We start from the raw sequence: 18,549 nt of genomic DNA, 5'->3' as shown, positions 1-18,549 counted from the left end.
GACCAGGGATCCTGGTTTAATTCATTTTTCAACATGCGCAATACAAAAAAGAACAATTCTGTCCCTTCGAAAGTCATAGTGTGGAGTTGATGTTATGTCTTGAAAAACCCACAATCTTCAGCACAGAGAATAGATATAAAACTATAATTCTGTGAAGCTGGATAGCAAGATTCTAGCCCTAGATCCTTCCTCTGGGCATTATTTTACTTCTCTGGATCACATTTCCCTAATTGGTAAAATTGGAAGCCATGTTTTTAATTTGCAGGGTTTTGACTATAAGATGAGGTAATCAATGACAAATGCTTTGCAGCACATGGGTCTTTCCTAATGCGGCAATCATGATTGTCTTTAATTTGCAACTCTTCACACAGTAGCCCTTCTGTGACCTGTAAAACCCACGTGAAATTAAAAACTGATAACCAGATGCAGAAGCCCTTATTCTAGCCAACACGCTCACCTGTCAGTGATGCTAGTGGTTTATTTCACCTTGTCTTTTGTCACTTAATTCAAATATACTGTCAAGATAAAGAGACTGACTCATCTTACAGTACCACTGTAAGGTATAACCAATAAAAGTTTCCTCTGTTTAGAAAAATCACAAAAGACATCATAAATGCTATACAACCTCCCCAGCATACCCTCTGGGATTAATGCATTCATTATAGCCAAATAATGCACTGACTTTAGGACAGCATAAGCAAATGTAATTTTCCTGCTCACTTTTCCCATCAAAATGCTCTTGCTTCTGGAAGAAGTTGATTGAGGCGTGCTTCATTGCACATGTGAAAACTCCATTGCATATGTGCAAACTCCATTGCTTAACCTTTTCGTAAACCCAGAGAATTTACGAACATGTAGTCCCCAATTACTCCCTGCCACAGGAACAAAACTAGAAGGCAAAAACACAAGCTAAATGGTGAACATTTTTTTTTTTTAAATTCAAAATGACCTCTGATCATGTGGAGAAAAGCAAAATCTTACGTGAAATACCTCAGAGTATCAGTCTGCAATAACAAAAGGTTATTGGAAAGTCGAATGGATGCACAGACCAACATTGTAAGTCTCCAAAAGAGCTAGGTGAGAAATTGTATTATTCAGACTCTTATTGGAGTTCTTGGATGTGTTTGAATTCAGGGGGAAACGCTTTGTCCCTATCCTGCATCCACTGCCAAGTGGAACTCAACAGCTTGCCTTGACCTCTTTGCCCACAGCCCTGCCCAAAGCAGACACAATGCCACTAGTCATTAGCAAGTTAATTAAATTCTACTAAAGGTTGAATGAGGAGTAGGAGAGAGTATTTCAGACAGTGGAAGAGCACCAGCAAAGGAGAAATGGGAGTATTCAGGGAAATGAATGGAGGCAAGTATGGCTGGGTCACAGAAAGTAAGTAGGAGCATGGTGTCAGATGAAGCTGGAGATGGGGAAGGCGCCAGTCTTGGCAGGTCCTCAGAGGCCAGATTAAGAATTTTGGACTTTAAATCCTTTGAAGGTTTTTAACCTGGCGTAGAGAAACCAGATGCCACCCGCCTTTCTATTTTCTAGCAATAGTTCTGAATAGAATTAGAGAATGGATTGAAGTGAGGGGAATAGGACAAGTGGGGATGGACAAATAATGAGAAAGCCCTGCATTCGTCCACTTCTGACATAATGGGAGCTTGCACCTGAGTGGTGACAGCGGAGATGAAGGGAAGTGAATACTTGTGAGACTTCACTGGGTTTGATAGGAAAGTGAGGAAGGGAGGTTTAGAGGCGGCTGGTAGGTCAGAAGCTTGCATGATAGGATGAAAGAAGGTGGCATGGTTCACTGAGATGGAGATACTGGAAGTAGATACAATTTGGGAGGACAGGGTTTCTTATTTTACATGCTGATCTGGAGATGCATTTGAGGAATACATATGGCGATTGAATAGATGACCCTGGAATTCAAAGAAGAGGTCTAAATTAGACATAAAATTTGGGGTCATATCCATACAGTTGCTTTGCTATTCTTAACCTTTTTTTTTCTTTTTCTTTTTCTTTTTTTTTTTTTAGATTTTATTTTTAGGTAATCTCTACCTGCAAGGTGGGGCTCCAACTCACAACCCTGAGATCAAGAATCACATGCTATGCTGACTGAGCCAGCCAGGTGCCTCATTGTTGTTAACTTTTTAAATAAGAGATTTATTGAAATAGCATACACATAATATGCAATTCATCCACTTGAAGTGTATAAATAATTCCATGATTTTTAATGTATCACAAATATACTCAACCACCACCAGAGTCTATTTTAAAACATTTTCATCCTTCCAAAAGGAAAACTTGCATGCTTTAACTGTCACCCCAGCCTTTCCTCAACTCCAGGCCCCAAGAAACTACAGATTTAATTTCTGCTCCAATGGGTGTCTCTGTGCTGGATGTTTCACAGGAATGGAGATGTATAGTACATGGTCTTTGCATCTGGTGTCTTTCACTTAGCACACTGTCCTCAGATGAAACTTGTGTTATAGCAGGTATTAGTCCTTCATTTCTTTTTATGTCTGAATAACGTCCCACTGTATGGATGCATCACATTTGCTTATCTAGTAGTCATGCAGCTATAGGTGTGATTATCTAAGAAAAGATGATGGTGTGAGAAGAAAATAGGGCTTCATGCCACACTTTAAGAATACTTTACACTCAATGCCCAGATGGCAAAGAACGAGTTTTCGAAGGACGTGGAGAGAGAACACCCAGAATGATAGGGGAAAACCGTGGAGATTTTGTACCTTGGGGACTAAACAGCAAGAGCATTTCAGAAGGAAGGAGAAGTTAACAGTGTCAAACATTGATGTGAAGTTCAGTGACGTGGAGACTGAAGAGTCTCTCTCAAGTTTGTGGATGTGAAGTTCATTAATAACCTTAGCAAGTGCTATCTTGGTGGACTAAGGAGGGCACACACCCTACTGGAGTGGATGGAGAAGGCAAATTGAGGACATGGGGACAGAAAATGTTAGTAACAAAAGCAATGTTTTATAGAAGCTCGACTGGAAAACAGCATGGAGTTTCCTCAAAAAGCTGAAAATAGAGCTACCCTCTGACCTACCAGTTACACTATTGGGTATTTACCCTAAAGATACAAATAGTGATCCAAAGGGGCACGTGCACCTGAATGTTTCTAGCAGCAATGTCCACAATAGCCAGACTATGGAAAGAGCCTAGATGTCCATCAACAGATGAATGGATAAAGAAGACGTGATATAGATACACAATGGAATACCATGCAGCCATAAAAAACCCAAAATCTTGTCATTTGCAATGACATGGATGGAACTAGAAGGTATTATGCTACGTGAAATAAGTCAATCAGAGAAAGACAATTATCATATAATCTCACTGATAGGAGGAATTAGAGATGCAGGATGGGGGGTTATGGGGGAAAGGGAGGGAGAAATGAAACAAGATGGGATGGGTTAGGGAGACAAACCATAAGAGACTCGATTTTAGGAAGCAAACTGAGGGTTGCTGGAGGGGAGAGGGGTGGGACAGATGGAGTATGTGCTATAGTGGGTGCTGGACATTGTGTAAGACTGATGATTCACAGCTGTACCCCTAAAACAAATAATACATTATATATTAATAAAAAGAAAAAAAAAGGAAAAAATAAAGAAGCTTGACTGGGAAAAACAGAAGGAAAGAAGAAAAGAAGCTTGAAACCTGAGGCTTATGTGTGGTGGAGGAAAGGCTTAAGGCATCTTAAACAAATCTGAACGATTTGATTGTGAGGAAGAAGTTAAACACAAAAGAGATCGGATCATGTGAAATGAGTTTTCACACAAGATGGAAGAATAGACCTTCTGCAGGAAAAGAAATAATCCTTCCACCTTAAGGAGAGGATAAAATGGATACAGTCCCAGATCGGTGTGTATATTTAACATTTGGAAGATGAGAGGATGTCCACCGACAGGCTTGTTTTCTCTGGGAAGCAGAGGTAAGGTCATATTCTGGCCATGATGGAGGAGGTAGGGAGACAAGAGTTTGAGGTCTGTAGAGAAGATTTGAAAATGTTACTGGGGAGGTGGGAAGAGTAAAATAGCCAGTGGAACTTAGACTTCTGGGCAAGGCTGTGGGCTCAGTTGAGGTAGTGATTATGAATTTATAGTGGAATCAATCAACAATCAGATACTTATTGTGACTTCTTCTGGAGGTTTTCCTACACTCCTCAAAAATGGGTCACTTCCCTCTGATCATGGCCCGTAGCCGGAGGATGAGGTTTAGAACTTGCCCTTCACTTCTCTATTTCTTTCCTACCCATCACCACTCATTTTCAGAAATATTTCTTTAGTGTATGTATGTGCGAGGCTTTCCACTGCTTTGACAACTAACCTCTTCTTCCCCTACCCCTACCTCTTTGTCCTTTCCACTAGTCTTCTCCTGTATCCTTTCACTTTCTTTTTTCCTCTTTGTTTCTCTATCTTAGGATGGGGAAGTTGGAGTTACCAGTATTTTCCCCAGATTCTAATAGCTTTCATTCATGGAGAGATGAGTATGTTAAGCCTGGAGGTGATGTGCATAGGGACCCACAATTAGATGGGGCATGAGTAGTCTGTGAAGCCTGTGTTGCTGTAATACCCATGTAGACCTGGGATAGAATATGCAGAATGTGTTATATCTTAATGGTTTATTTATATGTTCTCCTTATGAGACTGCCAAGTTTTATGATAATTTCTGGATTTTAGTAACCACATTTGTTTGTTTAATAAATATTTATTGAACTACTATGTGCCTGTGAATTACTATGCACAAGAGGGAAGGGGACAGAAATAGAGCATTGAAAACAAACAGTCTTTTTTTTTTTTTTTTCAAGGAGCTCAGTGTCTTATAGGATAGATACATAGTTGAATGCATACATTATAATATGATGTGACTAAGGCCATAATAGAAGTATGCAGGAGAAAAGAGTTAATACAAAAGAGTGTGGATTGGTCAGAGAATATATTTGGTGAGAATTTGAGATGACTGCAATTGATCAGTTGTTTGCCAGAGAGGAAGGGACGGAGCAGGTGAGTGGGGGTAGAGCCTTAGAAGCAGATGGAACTATTAGCACTGCTTAGACCTACAAAGTATGGGAAGACTGACAGGAGAGAAAAAAGGAAACATAGGCAGAGGCCAGATTGGAAAGGTCTTATATACATGCTAAGTGTTTGGGCTTTATTTTACAGGCTGTAAAAAGAATTGAAGAACTTTAAGCAGTTAGAATGATGTGACCTAAGTTGTCTTTCTTTTTTTAAAAATATTTTATTTATTTATTTGAGAAAGAGAGCAAGGAGAGGGAAGAACAGAGGGAGAGGGACAAGCAGACTCCTTGCTGAGTGCAGAGCCCAAAGCAGGTCTCAATCCCATGACCCAAGATCATGACTGAGCCAAAATCAAGAGTCAGACACAACCCACTGAGCCAGCCAGGTGCTCCTAAGTTGTCTTTAGCACAACCATTCTGGAGGTAATACAAGAGGTTATGTGGAAAGATTGAAACCTAGAATGAGGGGGTCAGTTAAGAGTTTAGACAAGAGATAAAGACATCCTAAACTAGGTTGTGGGAGACTGTGAATGCAGAAAAAACAGAGTCAAGATCCATAGTGCAGAATCAGCTAGACTTGTGATTGTGCCAATATGGAGGTAGAGAGGGGAGAGAAGACGGGACGGTGACCCCCAGATTTCTGGTCTGTGAGGCTGGTGGCTGGTGGCATCGCCAGTGATGACTCTGAGTACTAGGTGAGAATCAGGCGTGGGTGGACAGAGTTAAGAGATCCCTTTTAGACCTGTTAATTCGGAAGATCCTCTGGAAGACCAGGGTGGAGATACGTAATAGGCAGATTTACAGAGGTTAGGAAAGAGGAGTGAGGAGTACAGAATTGCAGTTTTTAACTATGAGAAGAGTACGAAAATCATGAGAACCGATGAGACTGCCAAGGAAGATGTATAAGAGTGAAAAGGGGAGAGACTGAAGCATAGAAGACTGAGAAATATGAATAGTTAAGGGTGTGGTAGAAGAGAAAGAGAGAACACACACAGCAGCGTAAAGTGGCTAGAGAGGGAGAGGAGAAACAAGGAAGCAAGGGAAGGAGACAGAATCAACAGAAAGGGCGACGATGTGAAAAATGGAAGTGGGAAGGATTTAGTCTTGTTCGTTGGTTTGAGAATTAGCGTATCTCAATGTCTTCTGTAGTATAGTTTGAAAGGTAGGCATGAGGATGGTAGACGGGTGTAAAAAATGATCAACCATCAGATTTTACTGGGCTGGGGAATAAGTATTAAGTGAGGAAAGTGAGAAATGAAGTGTACTTTCCAATACTTTTAAGTTTTAGCACAGCCATGATGATGAAAAGGTAAAAATATTTAGTGTCCTCCATTAAGGGCTTATTAAGCTTTTTATCTTTTAAGTGCTCAAGGACCAACAGGTGGGATGTATGGTATTCTTCTTTATGCCCCCATAGGTCACTACAATCCCTGGTAAGTGGATATTACCAAGAGAGAAAATATTATAATAATTAAGAGTTTTCTAACATAGAAATGTCCTTCTTAGCAAGGAAGGACATTCATTATCTTAGAACATGTTAAGGAAGTGTGAGTAGCCACTTACTGAAACACTGGAGAGGAACGTTCTGTATCATTTAAGGGTTTGGGAGAGAGTCTCTTTGACAGGAGACTCCATTCAATTATTATCTCTTGTTTATAATAGCTGATGGTGGTAATTTGAATTTACATTAAAACCCTAGGTGACAGGCCTCTAGACTTACTGTATGATTCTCAACTTTTGTATTCTCTCATCCTGTTAAACCTGTTTGCGCTACCAGGAAACTCTTTGCCTTTGGTCTCTATCCTGTTTTGCACACACCACACCAAATCGACTGGAATGGTCCCTTCTTTCATCCATGTTAACCTCCTCTCCCTCCCAACATCCTCCGAGACTGCTCTGGCTGGCTCTTCTTCCTGGCATCTGCCAGTCCACAGGTCAACGATAGAGCTGCCACTTGTCAGCGTGTCAGAAAATACACACGTGCTTTGTATGAGTGGTTCCCTAATTTGGCAGGCAACTGCTGTCCCACGTCAGCATCCCCTGAGACCATCCACAAATTTAAAGAAGAGAAGATTGACCTTGCAAACAAAGAGCTGATAGAGAAAAGGGGTTCTAATTTATGAGATGAACAATTTTTTTTGATATGTTGTGGTTCCCCATGAGGAAAAAAGCCACATTCAAATCTTTAAGTAATAATAATGAGGAGGGCACAGCAATGGGAATGGGATTCCTGTTTTCTCTTTATATGTAGTAACTGATTCATCAATGACAGTCCTGAACTGTATCTATTCCTGTTAAATGTATACATTACCAGCAGTGTTCTCAATTTATTTGAAGTGGAGCTATTATAGGTAACTTTTCTGAACAGCTGAGGCCTGACCTGTGTATAAATACTGCTTTATCTTTCTGGAGTGTCTTATACATTAAATTGCTTTCTTCAAATGAAAGTGTTAAATGTAAATTTGACATGTCACTGGTTCAGAATTAACATTATAAAGTCAATTGATACACTTATTGAATTACTTATTCCATTTATGGAGCCCCCATCCGCTATCAAAAAAAGTGGGGCTCTGAGGCTGTAGGACGTGGTGCAGTGAGGGAGGTGGGTGAGCTTGCTGGCGCTTACCGGCAACACTTTGCTCTGATTTGAAACTTTCTATTTGAGACTACTTTTTTGTCAGTCTCCTGGTTTTAACTGTTTTCAAGAGTGCACTCACCTCTAAGTAAACTCCTTCCCCAGCTCTTTTTTTTTTCTTTCTTTCTTTCTTTTTGGCTACCTTTTCTGTATACATAATAAAAATGAACATATAGAGCAAGTGTATAAATCAAATGTAAATATGCTATGAGTGTGTTAAAGTGCTCTCCTTTGAGTAATCGCATAATTCATCAATTTTAGCTTCTGAGAGACCACACATGCAAATATTACTATAGAAATAGATTGGTCAAGAGAGCACAGACCATAATTGATAATGCAGTCACTATTGCTTCTTGTTTTCATTTGGATTGTGGAAGTATAAATAATGTTTATTAAATAATGATTTTTGGTTTTGTACTCAAAACTTTACGTTTTATAGCATTCTTCCATTTTTTGGGTTTAGCTAATGGCTTTACTGATATTACCAAGACAGAAAAATTCTATCCATAGAATTTCAGGGAGGTTGTGCTTACTTTGATAATAAGTAGCTCCCTGAGAATAAGTAGTATTATTTTTCCCAGGCAGCTATGGGCAGTGAGGAGGGTGAGGTGGAGGGGTGTGTAATCTTTGGAATGTATCCTGGAGCAAAAGAAAAGGAAGAGCCACTAATATGGCAGAAAGCTGTGAGGTACATGGTCTAAAATCCCCCTCCCCCCATTTTGCCTACAGTCCTCAGAAAGCTTGTCATGTTCTGAAAATTTGGGGATCAGATGTTTTGTGGAATGGGACTGAGCTTCACTTCTGAGATAGAGCCCAAGGAAATAAGGTTAAGAATTTGCAGAAATCACAGAAAGGAGGTTTCTGAACTTTACAGGCCATAATATTGATTGTTCAATCCAAATTTACTTAAATTTTTAAGGGAGAGTCCCCAAATAATTGGTACATTATATCTAAATAAGAGTTAGCATAAAAGTGAGAGGCTAAATACAAATACTGCTCACATTCTTGACAATGGTTTTTAACTGCAAGTTGGCATAAACCTGTAGGCAGGACATAGAGACAGCATTTTCTTTATGTAATATAAACACATGTGGGCTTTTTAAAAAAATTACTCCCATCAGATTGAATTGGTATTTCTGTGGGAGTGGATCTACTAGCCTTTCCTTTCTCACAACTTCTCACAGAGTCTAGTATAGTAGAGTTTAAGGGTACTTAATTAATGTCCTTAATTGCCCTACTAACTAAATGACAGCAATAGTAGGTTCCCTGTTTACATGAGTGAACCCAAACATGGAAAGGAGAAAGTTATTGATAAGAGAGTTGGAGAAAAAAAACAGAATAAAAGAATTAGTGAAAAGAAAAAGATATTGAGTACTCAAGATCTATGTAATGGACTTACATAAAAATTAGGGTGAATACCTTAATTTTGATCCACATTGTGACATGTCATTAAGGTTGCAATAAATAAAATATGCCATCAATCAAACAAAAAACAAAATTAAGCAAAATCCCAAACTCTGTGGCTTAACAGAGAAAGGGAGACATTTTAATGTGAGGCAAGCAAGCTTAGGTGTTATCCGGTGGAGGTATAAATAGAAACTAAGTCTGTGTTTCTCAAAGTAAGATTCGCAGACCATCTGTATTATAGTTGTTAGTATGCCCCACTCTAAAACACTAAGCCAGAATTTCTGGAAGAGAGAGCTCAAAAGCCTGCATGTTTAATCTGCATGCCAAATAATTCTGATGTACTCAAGTTTGAAATCACTGTCTTAGAATGCAGATTTCACTGTGTTTTCAGAGTTAATGGATAGGACCGATATTATACAGTGGGAGGAAATACCAAGGGAATAGTTGTAGGTAACCGGACAGGGTGATGTAGCATGAAATCAGCTTTAGAGTAAAGCAGACCAGATTTGACTAGGTGATACTTCGGGCAAGTCCTTTAATTTTCCTGATCCTCTGTCTTCCTTCCTGTTAAAGGCAAGAAAGAGTACTTCTGTAGGATCATGGTCAGGAATAAAGATCATTCGTGTACAGAGCCTGACACATTGTAGGGCTCCTGATAAGTCATGGCTCTGATCTCAAGGCCTGTGGAAGATTTCCAGGTGCTTAAAGTTTGCAACCCTAGGTGTTGGCGGGGTCTTAAGATGGCTGCCGGGTGGCAGGTTCCTGATGGAAGAAAAGATGTGGAGTGGGCTGCTACCTCCTTCCCTAAATGAAAATGATGTTGAGTTGAATTCTGAAGATGAAGCCCCATTAGAGAACTCTGGACTTAACTTACAGGAAGATAACGAAGATGGCCATTACAAAAACAGAGATCTCAGATTTCCAAACTGATAGACCAAAACCTGGGGCAGAGGCAAATGTAAATGCATACAAAGAGTGCCCTCTGGAATTTCCTTAAATACGTGGCGTAAATTTCAAGAATTGCATAAAAAACATTCTGAACAGAAAAACCTCAACTTCGGGATTCAAAAGGAAGAAAAGAAAACGCTCCAGAAAAGGTAAATTGAAGAATGAAGCAGAGTCTCATAGTGAACAGACCTCAAGTGAAACCCAGTGGAAGGAGCTTACTCAGTATTTTGGAATCAATGATAGGTTTGAGCCCCTGTTAAAAAGAAAAAAAATGGACAAGTTGGGTCTTGAAAAGAGCATAGACCAGGCTGTGGAACAGTGGAATATCAAGAAGGCTGAGGAACTCAGCAACCAGCTAGCTACTCGAGAGCTTGGTGTAAAAATTGCTAAGGAAGCTGCCTGCCACAACTTTGCAAAAGTCAAAAAGGATGCTGAAAATTCACAGGTTGCCCGAAAAAAAGAAGAAGCTTGCATGGGGGTTTGAAGCAAAGAAGAGAAACCAAGAGCAACATGGGATATATGTAACTTGCTACAGTTCCTCAAGACATTTCAGTCTTGACTTGGGTTTTTGCTTGAGTCTTCAACTGCTCAATTTACTGAAAGATTTTCCTGCTTAGGTTAACTATGTCAGGAAACTAGTGGAAATTGGGAAAATAAGCATAAAGTTTGGGAGTTGATTATTAAATCTTTTCAGTCTTAAAAAAAAAAAGTTTGCAACCCTAGGTCCCAGAAAACTGCTGGAAAGCACAGAGACCCCACATTTGAAGAAAATGTTTTGTAAACAAGTCCCCTAATCCAGTCCAAACATGGCCAATATCATATACACGGAGGACAAATAAGATTCCATAAACTCATGGTCTGAGAGAAAAGGAAATAAAATTTGTCACAGTAACATGGTAGAATAATGCATCCTTCCGACTGCTTTGCGTTAGGACGTGATCAGAAAGGAAAAGTGTAATTTCCTAAAGAGCGAAAGAAATTATTTTGGCTAAATTTGATGGGCTAGAAAAGATAAATGCTGCAGATAACAAAGAAACTAAAATTATAGCTCCAAGGAAGTAGGAGACGAACATCAGGTTTTTGTTGTGTAGGTGATTAAATCTCAGAAGAGCATGACAAGAGGACCTGAAGTGAGAAGAAAAGAAATGGTAGGTAAAATCTGTAAATGCTCAGTGTCCCTGTAGCAAATTGGTGCAGTTCTGTGTTTGTTTCTAAGGAAATAACCATTTCAGGCCTCAGGTCCTGAGAGAATAAGTTAGAGTTGTGCTATCACATCATTGCAAAGGACTTTTGGAAATGGGGAGTGCATTTAGTCTTTTTTCTTCTTTAATTTTCCAAGTGAGCTTTTGGATATTTGGATGATTGTCAGAGGTAAATTTTAATTTTTAAATTTTTACAGCTTTTTGAAAAAACGGAGATCGGGGAGGGGCATAGTGTCTTAGAGAATCCTAACGTCATTGTTTACAGTTTATTATATAGTTGAGGCTCCAATGTTGAATGACTAGAAAGAGAAATATACTGGTAATAGTTAGATTACTGGCATCAGGCAATTAATAAAGACAACAAAGATTCTTTATAAATCCATTGATGTAGATCTCCCCATCCCCCCAACCAGATTTATTGAGATGTAATTGACATATAACATTGTATCAGTTTAAGCTGTACAACCTGTTGATCTGATGCATTCATATATTACAAAATGATTATCAGCATAATGTTAGCTAAGACCTCCATCACATCACACAATTATTATTTCATTATTGTGGTGAGAACATTTAAGATCTACTCTTTTAGCAAGTGCTGAGTATATAATACAGCATTGTTAACTATAATCACCATGCTGTAGATGAGATCCCCAGAACTTATTCATCTTACCACTGAGAGTCTGTACCCTTTGGCCACCATCTGCCCATTTTCCTTCCCGGTGTCCCAGCCCCTGGTAACCAACCAGTCTGGTCTCGATTTCTAGGAGTCTGGTCTCGATTTCTATGAGTCTGGCTTTTTTAGATTGTACATATAAGTGAGATTGTGCAATATTTGACTTTCTCTGCCTGACTTATGCCTTCATGGTTCCTCCATTTTGTGTCAAATGGCAGGATTTCCTTCTTATTTTCCTTTTTATTCACGACTGAGTAATATTCCATTGTATATATACACCACATCTTCTTTATTCACTCATCCATTGGCAGACACTTGGGTTGTTTCCTATCTTAGCTATTGTGAATAATACTGGGATTGCAGATATCTCTTCAAGACACTAATTTCATTTCCTTTGGTATATATCCAAAAGTCAGGTAGTTGAATTGTATGGTAGTTCTATTTTTAAAGTTTTTTTTTTTTTTAGGAAACTACTATTTTCCATAGTGGCTGTCCCAACTTACATTTCCACCAAGAGTGTCTAAGGGTTTCCTTTTCTTAATACCTTCACCAGACCTTGTTGTCTCTTATTTTTTTGATGACAGCCATTCTAACGAGTGTGAGGCAGTATCTCATTATGGTTTTGATTTGCACTTTCCTGAAAATTAGTGATGTTGAGCACATTTTCACATACCTGTTGGCCATTTGTATGGTTTCTTAAAAAAATGTCTATTTCAATTTCTCTGCCCTTTTAAATTCAATTTTTTTTCTTATTGTGTTGTATGAGTTCTTTATAGATTTTGGATATTAGCCCCTTATCAGATATATGATTTGTGAATATTTTCTCCCATCCACAGGATGCTTTGTTGATTGCCAATTTTGTTTATTGTTTCTTTGCTGTGCAGAAACTTTTTAGTTTGATATAGTCCTACTTATTTATTTTTGCCTTTGTAAGCTTTGCTTTTGGTGTCAGATTAAAAAAAAAAAATCACTGCCAAAACCAATTTCAAGGAGTTTTTCCCCCCATATTTTCTTCTGGGAGTTTTACAGTTTGGATCTTTAAGTTTTTAATACATTTCAAGTTAATTTTTGTCTGTGATGTAAGATGGAAATCCAATTTCATTCTTTTGCATTTGATTTACCAGTTTCCTCAATGGCATTTATTGAAGAGAATATTCTTTCCCCTTTGAGTATTATTGTCTCCCTTGTCAAATATTAGTTGACTGTATGTGCAAGAATTTATTTCTGGGCTCTGAAATCTGTTCTATTGTCTATGCGTTTATTTTTACACTAGTTTCATATTGTTTTTTATTACTATAGCTTTGTAGTATGGTTTGAAATCAGGAAGTGTGATGCCTCTGGCTTTGTTCTTTCTCAGGCTTGCTTTGGCTATTTGGGGTCATTTGTGGTTGCATACAAACTTCAGAATTGCTTTTTCTATTTCTGTGAAAAATGCCATTAGCATTTTCATGGAGGGGTGCCTGGGTGGCTCAGTGGATTAAGCAGCTGCCTTCGCTCAGGTCATAATCTCAGGGTCCTGGGATCAAACCAGCATCTGGCTTTCCACTCAGTGGGGAGCCTGCTTCCCCTTCTCTCTGCCTGCCTCTCGGCCTCTCTCTCTATCAAATAAATAAATAAAATCTTAAAAAAAAAAAAGAATTTTCATGGAATCATGGAATCTGATTTTTTTTTAAATAATGCCATCCAAAAAATAGACTTAACAGTACTACTCAAGAAGCGTTTTAATGACAATGCTTCTGCCCAGTGCTAGGATTGATTTTTAGCTTAAACTTCAACCTGAGTCCTTTCAGAAACAAAGAAAAACACAAAACCCTCTTTCTATTGTTAATAAAGAAGAAACCACTCATAGAAAAAGCAAAGGGAGGGAAAACTGTGGAGCGAAGAACTCAATAGGGAGGTCCTTCCTCATTTTATGTCCACCTGACAGTTCAACAGACCGCACTGAATAAGGGCTAACATTCCTTAGAAATCAGTTCCAGAGAATTTTATTATTTATGCTATTAACAACAGACAATCTGGTAATTATAGATTTCCATGGGAAAAATGCAAGACATCCAAAATCAAATGATCAGAATGAAAAAGGAACATCCTAGATTAGTCTAGAAGAAAATCATTCATTTGGCCATATCTGACCAAAGGTTTTCACTGATTGCTAGGAATCAGATATTTAGAATACATGCTCCATGATATTATTAAACACCTAGTAGATACTAAACACAAGTGGGAGAGTCACTGGTGAATTAAAACATAGTCAATGTTACCAAAGAGTCTAAGGAAGTAGAATTCCACATACTGTGTGTTTGTGTGTGTGTGTGTGTCTGTGTATGTATGCACATGTGTATTAAATATGAGCTTAACGTGTTCTACACTAGAAATTGTTGTTATTTTGTAGAATAAACAGGCATTCTTGGTTAATCATTTCACTGTATTTCTTAATAAATTGCAAGACTACGCTATTGAGAAATAGCTAAAAGAGGCCCATTTACCTGGTTTTTGAGTCTGGATAGCAGTGACTCATTATGACCAGTCCACCTGTTATATCCTCTGAGGAACATGGCTCAAGCAGGCTCATTTGAAGCTGAAAGTGCTATAGATTTTGAACAAAGACACATTATTCCTTTAAAATAAGGGAAAAAAAATCACTGTGAATGGTTTTACAGAAAAAAGCGATGCTAAATACAATAGATAAAATAGTTATTAAATTCCCTTTAAGAGTTTTCAACAAGAATCTAAATCTTTTTATGGCAGAGAATCCAATTTTTTCATAAAGTGTATCATTATCATTTGGGCATAATTCATTGGCAGGGAATGATTCTTCACACAGATACTGGCGATAATACAGCATTTACATTTTTCAGAACTTTATGTTTAAAAAATGAATAACGGGTAAGAATAGAATCCTAATGTGTCTCTACCTTCGCCGAGACACCAACCCCTCTCTGGCATGACTTCTCTGTGCCAGCTCAGGCTCAATCAGCCAGTTTGATATTTTTAAAAAGCATCTCGTCGAACCTCATCTCACCTAATGCTTCAAAGGTGATTCTTTCAAGCTCAGTTCCATCTTCTTGGTGGTTTTTGGCATTTTTGGTGGAGGAAGTTTGCTTTATTTTGACATACGGTATATCATATCCAAAGGCACAGTATGGACTTCAATCAAAAGGCCTTGACTTGTTCCTTCTAAAGCTAGTTAGTATCTTAAAGCGGGCAGCTATAGTCATGCTTTTATGTCTTTCACCTGGCTTGGAGGGGAGGCAAGGGACCAGCTTGACTATTAATATATACATATATAATACACATGAGTTCAAAAGCCTTCAGTTAGTTCTCTCTCCCCAGATTCATACAAATGGAGTCACCTGCGAGAGCAGCACCTTTAATGGCTTTCCATAATGATTAATTGCTGAGCAACAAAGGCTTTCCCAAATCCTCTGCAAGAACATTCTTGCTGGCTTACAATTAATGCATCTCCTTTGACAAAGTCACTAGCAGGAAGAGGGGGAAAGCGCTTATTCTAAATGGCGAACATACCTCCATTTGTCATAAGCCCAAGCTAAGTATTTCATTTCCTTTGTCTCCAGCCCAATAACCTCTAAAGAAGGGAAATCTCTCTTTAGTGATGATATGACTGAAACACAAAGTGTTAGCTTTTTGAAACATTCCAACCCAACCTCCTGCCTTTCTTTTAAATACTAAGCATAAGGTCATAAATTAAAAAATGCATAGATTTTCAGTTATAATCCCATTTATTAAGGTCTGACAGAAAAACTCCATCTAGTTAAATCTAGTTGCAGTGAAGTAAGATTTATTAAAGGGAACTGTAATGCATCTCGTTAAAAGAAGAGCTGGGCACATCTACTATATTGACAGTTAATGGTGATTTAGCGGAAACGTACAGAACATTTATTTTTCCTTCTGACTTTATGACATTTTTGAAAGCCTCAAAAATAATAAACTATAAAATGTAATTTTTCTCTCTAAAAGATTGTCTTGTGGGTTGGGTATTCCTCACTATCTAGAATGTATTACTGTAAAAATTTTGCAGGGACGCATATCTCTGTTATGGCAGAACTCTTGATAACAAGGAAGCAAATTGCAACAAGTCCACATACTGAGGAGTCAGAGGTGTTCTTCAATTACTTTCTGATCTAAGCTCTCCCGTAAGAGCATGCGGTCTTGGTCCTTTGGCTCTTGTATAACTATTAATAGAAAGATCATTTTTTAAAAAAAAAATTGCCAAGAATGAAAAAAAAATCTGCCACATTGCCAATGTTGTACTGTCACATTGACCATTCATCTAGGAATGCATTTCCTAGGCAGTAAGATCGTTCAATGGTGTATGCCCAAAGCATAGCCAATAAATGTGAAATAAACATATTCACTGCATTTTGTAAACATGAAAAAAATTACTGTCTTCAAAGGCTACTGTATGCCACAGTGGTCAACTGTTCTACTAGGCAAGCATCTGTGAGCAGGAAACCCAATGTTTTCTGCATCTTTAGGATCTAGTCTTATTGGCATGCGGCAGTCATTCATCCATATTGGTCAAATCAGTGATGGAATGATTGAAAAAGTTGATGGGAAATTTTTTTTAAACTCTAAGGTCTCTTTACATTTTTAGCTGATTTAAAAGAAAGTATCAGTAATAGGGAGAAACAGTATACTAATGTCAGTCATTGGGAAGGCAGTAATTTGCCAGTTCCTCCATGTGAATTGTCCGCCTGTGATTTATGGACACTGCCTTTGGGCTTTCCGGCTGCCTTTTTTTTTTCTTCTACACAGTGTATCTTTCTCCTTTACTTCCGTGATTTAGGAGCTGGCTTTCCAATTATGGTCCACCTTTGTTATTTCCTCCTTCATTAGCATGGTGGAGTGTTAATTGTAGTTTGATGACTTCTTTTTATTTTTAAAAAATAAAATCCCTAAATCAAGAAGGGATCCTTGCTTCACTGGAAGGAAAATCTTCCGTAGAATAACGACAATAAATCGTTTATTTAGGTTTTTTTTTTTTTTTTAAGCAGAGATATAATTTGGCCTGAATAAAGATGAAATATTTCCACTAGATTTTAAAAGTTAAGGTCACAGGAATGAAGATTTAAAAAAAAAAAAAAGGTAAGTCAAGTGGGAAATACATAAGAAGAATCAATTCTTAAGGCATTAACCGATTATCCAGGTAAATGAACTTTGCTCTTTCATTCTCTGTTTGTGGCCAGTTTACAGAATAGAGACAAGTAGGTTAAAGCAACACCCACAATTTAAATATTTTTGTAACTTCACTCACTCATTTCACAAGCTGCAAAGATTGCTACCATTTGTTGGTGAATTACTATGTGTTAGTCTTTGTGGTGAGGACTTGACCCATATCAGCACACATTTAATCTTCACAACAACTCTATGAATTAGACAAAATCTCCATTTTACAGATGTGAAAACAGAGATTTATAGGGCCTAAGATCATATAGCTTCTTAATGACAGAGCTATGTGGCTCCAAAATCCATGCCTGTAAACGAATACTCTTCCATGAATTTCATGAACACTACTCACCTGCTCTCTCACAGGACACCAATTATTTGGGGCACAGCCTTCAATTAATCGTTAAGGCTAGTTTGAATTTATATCTTGATTTTATTTTACTCATTTTTTTTAATTTTTAGAGATTTATTTATTTGAGAGAGAGAGAGTGAGTGAGCACAAGCAGTGGGGTTGGGGAGAGGAGACACAGATTCCTCACTGAGCTGGGAGCCCCATGTGGGACTCAATCCCATGACCCTGGGATCATGACTTGAGCTGAAGGCAAACGCTTAACGAACTGAGCCACCCAAGCATGCTTTACTCATTCTATTATTATTATTTTTTAATACTGTAAGGAGAAAAAAGTTAAGATTATGGGTTAGGCTTACATTAATAATATCTATCCATAACACAGCTGTGACCACAAATCTTCAGAGGCTAAACAACTCTGGAAGTCTACCATATTTCTACAGATTGCTTCCTTCTCCAAAGTGACTCTTATTCACGCTCTTCTCTTCTCTCTCTTTTTCTTTTTTTCCACCCCCTGCCATATGATATACCCTGACCCAGATGATAAAGCTGTTCAACTGAAACATGATACAGACTCATTTTCTTTTAGGAAATCAATACAACTGGAACTCCCTCACCTCCTGTCATGAACCCTACTGCCCTTCCTGTCCCTGGAATTTGTACTCTCTCCTTTTACAAAGGATGAAACAATCTGCCCTTGTCAAGGATCTCCTTTCCATTTGTGTCCTGGATCCAGATGACACATGTCTTTTCCAAAACTTTCCTCCTGAGTTTATCCTTTCTCTCCTGCCTCAAAGGTTTCTTCCCTTTTACTGAATTGTCATTAGTGTACAGACATGCTTGTATCTTTCAACTTAAAAAAGAATCCTCAGGGCACCTGTGTGGCTTAGTCAGTTAAGTGTCTGCCTTCAGGTCAGGCCCTGATCCTGGGACCGAGTCCTACACCAGGCTCCCTGCTTGGTGGGGAGTCTGCTACTCCCTCTGACACTCGGCCCTGCTTATGCTCACCATCTCCCTCTCCCTCTCTGTCTCTCTCACCCTCCCCAAAATAAAATCTTAAAAAAAAATTTTTTAAAAAAAGAGAAAGAATCCTCTCTTTAGTCCTTATTT

General features: G+C 38.4%; 1 pseudogene; it reads left to right on the top strand.

The window, feature by feature from the left end:
• Positions 1-9,854: 9,854 nt before the first annotated feature.
• Positions 9,855-10,550, top strand: LOC101684985 (annotated as a pseudogene).
• Positions 10,551-18,549: the final 7,999 nt, after the last annotated feature.

The sequence above is a fragment of the Mustela putorius genome, unplaced genomic scaffold (assembly GCF_011764305.1).
Source record: "Mustela putorius furo isolate JIRA1106 unplaced genomic scaffold, ASM1176430v1.1 tig00000242_pilon_pilon_pilon, whole genome shotgun sequence".
NCBI lineage: Eukaryota > Metazoa > Chordata > Mammalia > Carnivora > Mustelidae > Mustela > Mustela putorius.
This window is presented reverse-complemented; position numbering and strand designations above follow the sequence as displayed.